Raw genomic sequence first — 12,666 nt, forward strand, 5'->3', positions numbered from 1 at the left:
TTTTACTCAACTAAAGTAGATAATGTATTAGTGAGGGACTATTTTCAGCTGCGGATTAATACAGATTGGGTGGACTGGTGGATATTTACAGCAGCAGGGTGGTGTATGTGGAACTCAGAATTAACTACATTTAATAACAATAAGAACAATATAGAATAGCACCAGCCTTCATCTTATCTATATCTATATTTTTTACATATTACTTCATTTGACTGCTATATTGTTTGCTGTATATTAAATAATATGAAATGCAATGAAGTTTAAATTTATTAATGCTGGTCACTGTTTTGTTGCTATAGAGTCCGATGACCAGAACAGTGTGACTGCTACAGAACCTCAGTACAAAGAGGTGAAGACCAGACAGGCAGATCCGAACGGAGGTGAAACTGCCTCTGAGTTTTGATATTTTTTCAAGTGTATAGTCATAAAACAGTCGTTAAATTGAATCAATTTGACATGAAAACCACTGCCTAAAACAATTGCTTGTTTGTTCCATGTTAGCTCCAGTGGAGACGGGCACAAACACTGTGTACAGCGAAGTGAGGAACTCCAAGCAAGGTATGACTAACATCCTGCTCTTCATTCAAATCCCACTTACAGGGTGAGAGAAATCAGGCCACTGGCTGACATTTGAAAAAAAAGCGCCAGGAAACAGGATCAGCTCATACTGTAAACATCTGTATTGTTAGCGAAAGAATGTCCCATTAAAACAGAAGGCCCAGTCGCCAGGTGTTCACTTCCTGCTTTCATCAAAAAGAACTTCCTGTTCCAACAATCAGAGCCAAACAGCGGGTACATCCGTTAAGACGAAGTGAGAAACATACTCCATTGTTTGATACTCCTGGGGGAAACTCTTGCCCATTGTTCAGTCATTGGCTCCTAATAACTCCTAGCAGTTTGCACGTCATCATGAGTCACATAGTGATGCAGCAGAAGTGAAGAAGAACATGTGTCTGGTTTGTTTTTTTGCTCTATGTGCTCCTTGCACACAGGAAAAAACCTACTAGCGGATACGTAATAGTGTGAATGTACGAAACATGATGAGCTGCCAGGAGTGGGGAGCCGTTCATTGGAGTGCTGATGAGTGTGCAAGCCTTCTTTTAATCCTCAGACTCCTTGTGTTTCCTGAGCATGTCCTCTGGCTTTGTTTTTGCAGGTGTTCCAGAGCAGGCTGATGGTGTAAGTAGCAGCCCACACATCACACACACTTCATGCATACAGTTGCAGGCACATATTACAAATAGGCACACACACACACACACACACACATGAATCTGTCGTGTCTTCGCTCAGGGAGACCTCTCATGGACAGACACGGTACAATAAATGGAAACCCTGTGGAGTCAGTTTTTATTATTTGCAGACAGGTAACTTAAAGTATTATTTTCAAAGTAATGTAATTTCATGAATTCATTATAGTTTAATAATTATAGTCTAATTATAGTCTAATAATTACCTGGGAAATACTCTGTAAAGAATCATGTCATTTTGCACTAATTATGTTCATGTATGTTATAGTGGATACATTCACACACTCAAAATGAGTTGACATCATATTATCAATCATCTATCACACTGAACGATACAGGCAACAGTGTCATGGAGTGATCTTGTAACCAGTATCGGTTTCAGTGATCCAGCCCAAATTAGAGCCCTTTTTTTCTTCACATGCGCCTCATGTTTCATTTTTTGTCCCCTCTCAGCAGGGGTCAGTAGAATACGCGCAGCTGAATCATGATACGGATCACCATGGCGACCATGGTGAGCACACCGACCACTCTGTCCAAGATGACCACATAGATGTGATTGACAACAGTGTTGACACCAACACTGCTGACCATGGGGAATGAAAACATGACCCAAAGCCAGACTGATAACTGACCAACAAGAATATTTATTCCCTTATTTATCCAGCTCCGTAATGTAGCTGGAGTCTTTTGTGCTGAAAGTCCTTAAACAGCCCTGAGCAATTACAGTATGTACTTTTGGTATTTTTGTAACACTCTGCAAAGAACACTCCACACTGTAAATTCACTTGCTTTGCCTTTGAAGAGCAAATAAAATGTTTTTGTTATGTGTTTCTCTTTCCTTCATTGGTAGTTTTCCTGCCAAGACACCGAAAAAAAGAGGATGTGTGTGGTGACCCCAGAGAAAAAGACATTCAATCTTTATCCTTCCATTCGTGGCAGAATCTAAATAGGAAGAGAAGTATTTGAAGTCAAGCATAGTAGTGATAATTACTTCATTAGTGATGAGGCTGGGAGTACATTCATCAGAGCCCTCTGCTCTGTGAGAACCAGTGCCTCTGTTTAAACCACTAGAGGACAGACTTCCGGCAGCGCTGCATGGAAACTTAGTGCCATCTGGCTGTGATCGCCTTTAATGTGAGAAGGGCTCTCACTGTGTTGTCACCGCATCAGGAGATATCAGTGTCATTTTCCATTATCTAAGGTTTGAAAGCATGATATAACATGAACTTATTCAAGGTCTCCATAAACAGAGGACTGATATGTTTAGCAGGTCTCTTAAGGCTGTGGGCTCTACACAAAGACACATAGCTGAACCCATGACATCAGAGGAGGACACGGAGTATTAAGTAATTAACTGGTTTGAACCAAGACACAAGCTCACAGCATTATGAAACAACATAGCTCACATGTCTGAGTTATATGTTAAAGTGCATTAAATAGGACTGCAACATTTCATTTCATTGGACTAAACCGTTTTTCTGTGTTAGTTGATCATTTAGGCTATAAACTCTCAGAAAATAGTAAAAATAAATAAAAAGGCATGTCACAATGTGTTTGTACAGTCCACGACCCAATATTCATTTTACAAAAACCTTCATATTTAAGAAGCTGAAACCAGAGAATTTCTGGTCATTTTGCTTTAAAATGACTTAAATGATGAATTGATGATCAAAACCTGCTAAAATAATGATTGAATAATTCATAGCAAAAGCACTAAAATGTTATCAATAAACATTTTGTAAGAGTTGACCCCTTAAACCGCAGCATTAAGCCACACCAGAACAGTGACTTCAGTGCAGTGGTGCCAGTGTCTGATGTTTCTTTATGTCCTATTTTAGAATTATTTAAAATAAGTGAGGGGTAATATATGGAGTCATTACCTAAAAAATATTACACACAAGGGGGGAATCCCTTTTGTGTAATATATGATAATGTTTATGCTTATGAACTTCTACTACTACTTCTACTCCTGTTCAGACTGTACTGAAAGGTTGATAAAAAACCTCCCTGAAACGATAGCTGTGCAACTACATTAAAACATCAGAAATGTAAATCCTCATTATTTTTATTGATTTCCATGATTTCACTTCAGCTTACGGATTTTGTTTATATGTTTGTAAGGCTTCTTGAAATTCTCTGACCTCTTTCAGATTCCTGCATAAATTCAAAGTGCCTAAGTCATGATTTTCTCAGTTCCTGAAAGCTTGACACTTTGAAGGAACAAGGTTTTCACCTGCCAGCAGGTGAACTGGGGACAAGCTGAGCAAATTATAAAGGGGCTGCACTAGACCTTAATACAAGAGCATACATCGGGTTCATTCAGTTCATGACAACTGCTGTCGACAGTGTGGATTATGAGGATCTGCTTTTTGACAGGAAGCTCTTAGGAACACAGAACAGCAGATCAAATCCTTGTGGGAATCTGTAACACCTGACACCAGAGCTAACACCAACAGCCTGCCACCAACAACCATGCTTTCATCTCCATTCTTAGCACAGACAAACGTATAGACTGGCCCACATCTTCATTGTCTTTCTGCCTGCCATTTGTCCTTGTGTGCTTGTCTATGCGTGTGTGTCCTCTGCCACTTCAAAGAACAGTCTGATCTCTCCTCTTCCGCCACCTCTGAGCTTTTGTTCAATAATGCAATTGTGCTAAGTCTTCATGAATGTGTGCACAGTATGTGACACCAGGGTGTGGTACAATATTTCCAGGGTTTGCACCATTCCCTCAAGCCCCCGAGCTCTCAAATGCAGAATGATACGTGTGTGTCTTGGCCGCTGTGAGGTCCTCAGAGGCAACTATGAATGGATATGGCTTCAGCTTTTAGGTGCCAAAATGAAAACTCACTCCCGCTCTGAGGATAGAACTGCATCTCAGCCGACACATGTATTATTAATCATATTACTTAACCAGGAGGTCAGCCTTGATGTAGGGAACAGCATATTTTGAGCAGCAGTGATCAGGCACACAGGAGCTGATACTGTGTTACATGAATATCAGAGGTGTAAGTTATACAGTATCGTTAGAAAGAGGCTGTTTGGAAGTAATTAAACAGTGGGAAGAGAAAAGCATAGCCTGAAGTTGCATTGGTTTTATTTTTGGATGCATGCAACCAAAAGACAAAACCACTAAGTCATACAACGTGTGTGTTTGCTGCAAAAGTGTGTGAAACTGGCAGAGAAGGTGTGAGTGCTTTGAGTAAATTCCTGTGGGTCATTTTAGACACTGCAGACTTTGCCCAAGCATGGTGTCGTTCTGCCTTCAGATCATCACTGTCTGTCCACCCTGTCACAGTGAAGATGGTGGATTTACTACTGTTCCCAAAGTTATGATGTGTGAGGTCATGTACCCCACCAGACCTTTAGGATTCATATTACAAGGAGGCATGCATCACCACCCCCAGAGAGTAATGCTGTCACATGATCAATACTTATGGTGCCTGTAGTGCCGTAACTAAGGAAAGGGGCTTGGCTACATGCATATGGTAAGAGTGCTAGATCAGTCCTGCAGACCCAGTACAGTCCTCCATCCACTTTTTATTACTGCACATACACTGTTCGTGTCTCCGCCACGTAACCTGATCCAACCCCGTCTGAATCTGGAGCACAACTCCTGAACTGCCATTGGCTGCTTCGCTAAAATTAGCATATTGACCCCTGTGAAATGCATTCTGGGAATATCCTGTCTTTGACTTGGCCTTATGGGGCCAGTGCTGTTTGTGGTCTTCAGATGTAGCAATGAGGTCATCATGTAGACTCCATCTTTCTTCTTGCTGCAAAGGAACATTTATGTAATAGAGATGTTCTCAGTCAGGATGTTGTTATCCAAAATGTATGTGGTTATACTTTTGCACTTGTAATTATATTATTTTAAACAAGGTTTAAGGAGTTATTGGTAAGTTTTGTTATTGCTACATAGCCAACTTAACATTAACAGCCGTCTAGAAGAAAGGTTGTGGGTTCAGCTTCAAACTTCATACCTTTACCTGCCAGGAAACTGCTTCCAATGGTGGAATCAACCCTCTTGTTTTGTTTCTACTTCTATCACTTCTTTTCTTCTAGTAAAGTTAGTATGCTAACCAGCTAGCTCCAGCCCAGTCAGACCATCTCGTCACTTCCTGATACTGAGTCACTGTAGCCTCCAGTTTGCCCTGGAAATGTAGCACTGCTCAGAGGACGTATTATAACCTCTTATCTTTTAAACGCAACAATGGCTGAAGCTCTTGCACTGACTTTCCTCTTAATAAGCATGCAGACATCTGAAGAGAAAGCCAGGATCATTCTTCTGCGACAGCAAATGTCAAAATTTGCAAGGACTGGAACTGATGTCAACTACAAACTAGACGACACACACCTGCCCTCTTCTCTCAGAGTTCAGTGGAAAGAAATGTATGTATTTAATGTAAAAGACATCTTATGTGTATAACCCCTTATTGTTCTATATTTTTTCTCTAAATGGAAACTGAGTAAACCCTAAATACAGTTTTAAATTGCTGTTATTTATCATTGTAATGAGCTTGTCAGCTTTAGGGAGCAATAACAGCAAACAATAAAAATAGCCTTGTTCTTCTGTGAACTGAACTGATAAGGTTTTCAATATTATAGGAAGATTATGTTACTATGTGACCAGGAAAGAATTGCTAGGAGTAACTGCCATTAACTGTTGGAGTACTTCCATCTTTCCAGGTGCAGTTGCAGCATGAAAAGCCCCTGGTCCACGTGCTGCATGCCAAGATGGTGCCTCTGGTCAGGCAACTACTCTCCAGGTTCATGAAGACTGAAACCACCCTTGTTGAAGCTTGATGTTCAGATCAGAGAAAGAGAGATTCTCCACAAATTAGTTCAAATTCAACACCTTGGCTGAGGCCTTGTCAGATGCAATGAAATCTGAGGAGCTGGGTCAACTGGATGAAGGAGTACAAGTCTACCAGACTGACTCAGATGTAGGAGCATAGGCCAAATGCTTTGAGGAGAACACTGCACAGATCAACAATGACTGATGGAGTAGGGAGGGATGACATTCTCCTTCTTTGGTAAAGGCTCTTCTGTTATTGTTCACTCGCCCTCTTGTTGAATGATCATTTAATATCATGGATGACATAACTGCGACGGATAGGGTCAGACTGTAGATTGAGACACATGAAGACTTAGCTATTTTTCAAATTCCACAGGAATGCTAACGAGGAAAATGTGGAATGGAAATTAGCCCTGGACTGAGGAGCTTGGACCTTGTGAAATACCAAAATCATCTGAAGAAGAAGGAGAACAATGACAAGCAAAAGGAAAGGCAACTGAGGGAAGCGGTGAAGGTCCTGTCAGCAGTAAGGGTAAGAAAAGTACAGAAGTACTTCTGCTCATGCCAAAGCTGCCTCCTCCTCCTCCTCCTCCTCACCCTCCACTTTTGGAGCCAGATTCACTGCACCTGTAGCTAGTCCCCCCCCCACCCAAAAATCAAATGGGTATCAGCTGTAGCTAAGTTACAGGTGTTTCACTGCCAAAAAGCAGTCTAGAGACTTTTGCACAAGATTTGCACTTATTGTTCTTCGATGCTGATGCTGTTAGTTTTATTTTTGTGTGTTTTTCTGTTAAGGGATCAGGGATTTAAAACAAAAATATTGCTTTTTTTGGTGTTATAATAAGATAAAGGAAAACTCAAAAGTTATGTTGATGGCTGATAATTTGTATGACCAATAACTGAGTCAAACCTTTTCAAAAAGTATCAGTTTTATTTCATAGATTGAAAACAGCATTGAAATTATGTAAAAAATTAGCAGTAGAAAAGTTGTTCAGCTTCTTCTTCCCTCAAATATTTAAATAGTGAAGGTTAAAGCCTTTTTACAACTTGATGGCTGCATTGGAGAACAGCAGCAATTACTGCATGTTGGATTGTTTTCATATAGAATATCACCACAGTTTGACACAAAATGTCTTTGCATATGTTTTATGTTAACCAAATTTACACCATTTTGCAGTTTGGCCGAACAGATTCAAATCAAGGACATAAACATACTATGTATTTTGTACATTAGATATTTTGTCTATCCAGAACTCAAGTCAAGTTGTGCAGAAATAATTCTCGAATTAATAATAAGTGTAAACAGAGAAAAAAAGAACAAATTAGACAAATTAGTTGAGAAGCGTTCAGTTCATTTTTACTGATATGCAATAACAATACCATGGTTATCTAACTGTTATCCCTTGTTGTTTTTATGATAAAACCACAACCAGATATATATTGTATAAAATTCCATAGATACAATCATCAGAAATCCTCATGATGTAATGAGACTAGTAAGTAACATGACAGTCACAAATATGTTATTACCTCATCTCGTCCATAGATACGTAGTTACAAAAACTTTAAACTTATTTTTATAATGATCTCCTACTTCTCTCCAGCAGAAACATAATACAGCCAGTAGTATTACAGTACCGCTTATCCTTGAGGGTTACAGGGGGGTGCTGGAGCCAATCTCAGCTGACACTGGGCAAGAGGCAGGGTACCGCTGGACAGTTTGCCAGTCTATCACATGTAGAACAAATAACATTCACACTCACATTCACTGGCAGGTTGGAGCCCAGAGCGTTCTTGCTGTGAGGCGACATTGTTTCTAATATATTTTTAGAATATTTGTTTGAAAATGTAAATTGGTCTGCACAATATGCAAATCATGACCTTAATTCAATGTCAAGCCTTAAAACTAACTTACAGTGAAATTAATTTGGTATCCATAGAGTTATTTAACAGGAGGGTGATATTTCATGGCCTATTTTGTGTCCTACATACCACTCATTGGTACAGGGATCATTAAGAAGTCATGCAGGGGCATTGCATATGAGCACCTGCAGTAGAGCACAGCCCAGGTCTGAAATCTAATGCACGGTACATTAATGTTGCTGAAGAAGGACTTTAGTGTTTGTATAATGCTGCATTTGACACATCAGTTTCCTGATGGGAAAATGTTGAAGTAAAGGTCAAGAGGTAACTGTCATTTTTGAAGCTGGCATCGCTAACATAGGCATACAATGCACTTCTTTTATTCTTGTCATTGACATGCAACTACACGTCATATAGAGGCTGCAGCCTGCCTACGCATGCCATTGTGTTAAAGTGTGATACTTCATTGTCCTTCATATGCCAAGTAAAGGGTAGAATTAGTACATCCACCTGTTTGATGTCCTCCATCTTTAATTGCTTAAGCTCTCACAGATCCAGGAAATTAATTCATCATAATCTTGTGCAACCTGGTCAGAGCACACAGCAGTGGAGGAGGTTCACTGGATACACATCCTCCTCTTCATTGACCACTGACCATTTCCAGACTGAAACACATGCCCCCATTGTGCAATCAAGCATTAACAAATTAAGCACAACTTTTAACCTCTGACATCCTTTTCCATGGGCGCCGGCTTCAGCTAAGGTAACCCTATACCTACACAAACAGTCAGCCAGCCTCGGTGCTACTCCCACTCCCCTCTGTGCTAAGTCTGAGCCCGCTTGCTCTCACTGTGTCCCAGACAGCTGCGGCTCCTGTTTACTGCCATTACCTCTTTGCAGCGCAGCATTCTTTATACTTGGTTAATGTCAGCAACAGCGTCCCTCGATGGGACAGAAGCTCTTTTACCTTGTCTTCAGCTGGGCTGCTGGATGGCATACTAATAACTATTCTAAACAGTCTATAAAAGCTTTTAACCTTCCCATGGGACAATTTATTCTCAGCTGTACTGGAAGCCTTTTAATTTTGGGTTACATGGGTCACTGGAAAATATTAAAGTGTTTATGAGGAGTCAGGAGGTGCCTGGGTTCAAATGCTCTGCCCTTTCTTATGCCAACATTTTTGTCATATTTCTCTTGAGACAAAAAACACATTTACACTCCCAGTGGGCAGCCTGCAGAGTTCATTCACCTCCACCAGTCTGCACCTGTTACTGTTTAGGCCTACATAATAGCAATGACATTAAGTAATTAATGATTTTAAACTATTTAAATACCCGTACCTCACCAGAAACCCAGAAGAATTGAACAGATCATGTACATTAGTCCATAAAATAGAATACACACAATCATGTCTTGCTAGTGTCTAAAGTAACGGCAGCTCTCTATGACCGTGAATGACCTCTGCAGGAACAGAAACAAGTATGTAACACTGATACTGGTATGGGGTAATTAATTATATTACAGTCTGTATAACTTCCAATGAGACACAGCCACTCATCTTCACAAACAGAATTACAATAATGTTAAAGGGGTACTCGAGTAGATATTGCACATCGCTAAAGATGGGGGACTCACAAAAAAAAGATTTGTCTAAGAATAATCAAAATCAAAGCAAAAGAACTCAACATATCCTGACTTTCAGTCCCTACAGATCAGGATTCAAAAATGTTGACCCTAATGACATCATCAGAGCTATTACCTCCTCCAATGAGGTCATGTCTTCACCCATGTCTGTTTGTCGGTTTATTTGTTCATCAGCAGGATTACGCAAAAAGTACTTAACCGATTTGCCTCAAACTTGGTGGAGGGATGGTCCATTGGCCAGGGAAGAGCCCATTCTGTTTAGGTGCAGATCCAGTTATCACCTTCCTTAACATTGTGATATTTACCATTTTCCAACACTTTTTCACTCAAAAAATCTGATGATTCATCTATGAGTTTTTGTACAATTTGGTGCAGATCCAGATAATAATCGAGAACTTATGGAAGAAAAATGCTGCGTCCACATTGTTGTACCTATATTAACTGACAGTTCATATGGGACCAGAAGCATTTAGGAATGCTTACATCAGTATTTCAACTAATCCGTTACACTATCACAATAGTGGTGGTCGCAATTCATACAGCTGTAGAGCTTTACGAATTGTATAATGCTGACGTCATCATTTTACACAACAGGTAATAAAACTGTACAGCTGTCTTGTGTAAGGATTAGAGACAATACATAAATAAAGCTATACTTGAGAACAAAAGATGTGTAGGATTGTTTGGCCTGAGCCAAGGTATGCACTCTATTGAGTTCTTTAAAACTTTAGAAAGCTCCTACAGATCACAGAATATATTATACAACTGTTTTCACAGGCTGAGCAGAATCAACTAATGTGTAAAGGGCCCCTTGAAACAATTTCAATTTGGTTTAATTGATTCAAAAAATGTATGTATCTCGCGTTTCGTTGTTAAAATGCAGCCCAAGGCCAGTTGTTTCAAAGTCGTAGAAAGTGAGGTTATATCTTTTTGTCCATTCATGTCTGCTTGTTTTATATTTCAAGATCTTCGGAGTAGATTTGAACAACACGTTGTGTAAACTTTTGGTAAGGAGGAACACCATCAAGCTCTTACTGGCCAGTCAAACAACATGGGAGCACTGATGAGCTGATTTCTAATTGAGACATAAGTGCCAGCTAGTTTTTTCCAACCTCAGTACACCAGCGAAGAGGAATCTCTAACGCCCAGTGAGAGAATCATGTGGTGCTGCTATTATGAGGTAAAGTGAGATGATCTTTAGGGAAAATTATGAAAATGGGTGAAGAGACTCATGTCGCACTTCATTACAGTGATGGTCTCCGCTATGTTCAGTTTGTTGAGCGGACATATTTTGACTATTTCACACTGACTTTCAGTGTGCTCTCCATTAAGCACACACTTATTGTCTTCAGCAGCCATAATCTCATTTGGTTAATAAAGACAATGAAATTTATGAGCCTAGTTTGTATAAAAAAATACATATTTCTGTAAAAAGCTCAAAAGTATAACCAAGGTGATCTGGCCAATTATTATAATTGGTACTATATGTATGAAATTCATGTCAAACAAAAGAAATTAAAAAGAAAATCTAGAGAAGGCTAGAAAAGGTTCAAACATATATCATTTGAATAGTGTGATGTTAAAGAATACATGTATTCATTCAGTCTGTGGTAATGAATATGGACCAATTCCCATGGAAACTATGCGCTCATGACTGGGAGGGTTCAGCAACTTAAGAGTCCAGAGGTATGGGAACCACGAGGGTCATGCCATGTATGTAGGGCCAGATGGCAGTTGAGCTCATTTTCAACAGCAAATGGCTCAATTTACTTTTGGTTGGCTTATCTAATGTGCTCACTTGGCTGTGTGTGTAGGGACTCATCCGTGTATGAATTCATCTCATGCCACTTGACCTTGTAGTCTACATACGTATAAGGAGTATTTCAGGAAAGAATTTGCATTTGAATGAAACGATTTAGGGTTGCTGGTTGTTTCACCCTAGAGTACGTTCATTTGCTTCTTTCACCTCAGAGGAAATAAATGTATTACTGATGACATTTCTGTTCAGTGGAGGCCATATTTGTAGCCATGCTTGCATACATGGATATATATATATATATATACCTACATATATCCATAATATTTGTCAGTTTAATTTTATCTGTGGTGCATCAGCTGTCTAAAAATAATTCAACCAAACTGGGTACCATTGCTCTATAGAAGTTACTTGGATGTAACTCCAGTAGTACATGCGAGAGGTTGGAGGACTTGTTGGCTGTGCTTGTGTAGCTGTCTAAGTGACTTTTAATTAAATTTTTTTTCTACCCACTGCGCGTGCCGTAACCAGATAATTTTCAGCCCGAGTGAGTATCTCCCACTGGGCCTGTGGGGATCCAGACACAGACTAATCCCAACAGTGCTGACTGTCCAGTGATGTAGGTGTGTTCATATGCTGCCTGCTAAGAAACATACTCCTGTTGTCACCCATGGGACTGCGTGTGCCCAGGACAGCAGGGTAGTTTCTAAGAAAGGGCTTGCTAGGCCACACAAGAGGGTGCAGACAAGAACGGGTGGTGTTTTTGTAAAAATATACCTGGCACCAACCTAGCAGAAGGTCTGCATTTTCTCAGCCCCCTATGCCCTTGCTCTGTTTAAAATACCTGCTTAGAGTCAAAACAAAGCTGTGAAACTATGTGTGTGCATAGATATGGATTATTCAAACAGAATTTTCAGAGATACATAAGACTTGTGTTACACTGACCTTTTTAGTCAACAATGTTTATGAGGATGGCAGCCTGCATTCATAACATGCTATACACAGACTGGATGCTTCACAGCTCTTATTTTTAGAGGATGGAGTCACCAAGCAGCCTCCTACCTGCATCACACGAGTCAGTTAAGTGTAAAGGGATCACTATTAAAATTGTCATTATTTTGGCTTCAGTTTTGTGTCTTCTGAACTGTTTGTCACAGAATACCTGGGCGTACAGGGCTTGGACACTGTTGATAATAAGCCAGTAAAGTTGTCTATACCAATTTAAGCCAGGTGTAAAAAGGCACAAACTCAAACAAAAGTCTTAACATCAGCATTACTCAGGTATAATGCTGTAACAGTTCAAAGTTGTCTTTAACCCAGAAGATTCAACGAAGCAAGAACATCTGTGAATGAAA

The 12,666-nt window shown here is 39.9% G+C and overlaps 1 pseudogene across 1 annotated transcript in view; it reads left to right on the plus strand.

Annotated features, from left to right (window-relative positions):
* LOC111647527 (platelet endothelial cell adhesion molecule-like) overlaps positions 1-2,074 on the plus strand; it is an 8,025-nt pseudogene extending 5,951 nt beyond the window's left edge. The window contains exons 9-12 of the transcript XR_015436556.1: positions 252-380; positions 502-558; positions 1,157-1,179; positions 1,704-2,074. The product of XR_015436556.1 is annotated as a platelet endothelial cell adhesion molecule-like (transcript). The remainder of the gene's footprint in view (positions 1-251; positions 381-501; positions 559-1,156; positions 1,180-1,703) is intronic.
* The last annotated feature ends 10,592 nt before the right edge of the window (positions 2,075-12,666 follow it).

The sequence above is a fragment of the Seriola lalandi genome, unplaced genomic scaffold, assembly GCF_002814215.2.
Source record: "Seriola lalandi dorsalis isolate HSWRI2012SDOR001 ecotype SW California unplaced genomic scaffold, Sedor1 jcf7180002054997, whole genome shotgun sequence".
Lineage (NCBI taxonomy): Eukaryota > Metazoa > Chordata > Actinopteri > Carangiformes > Carangidae > Seriola > Seriola lalandi.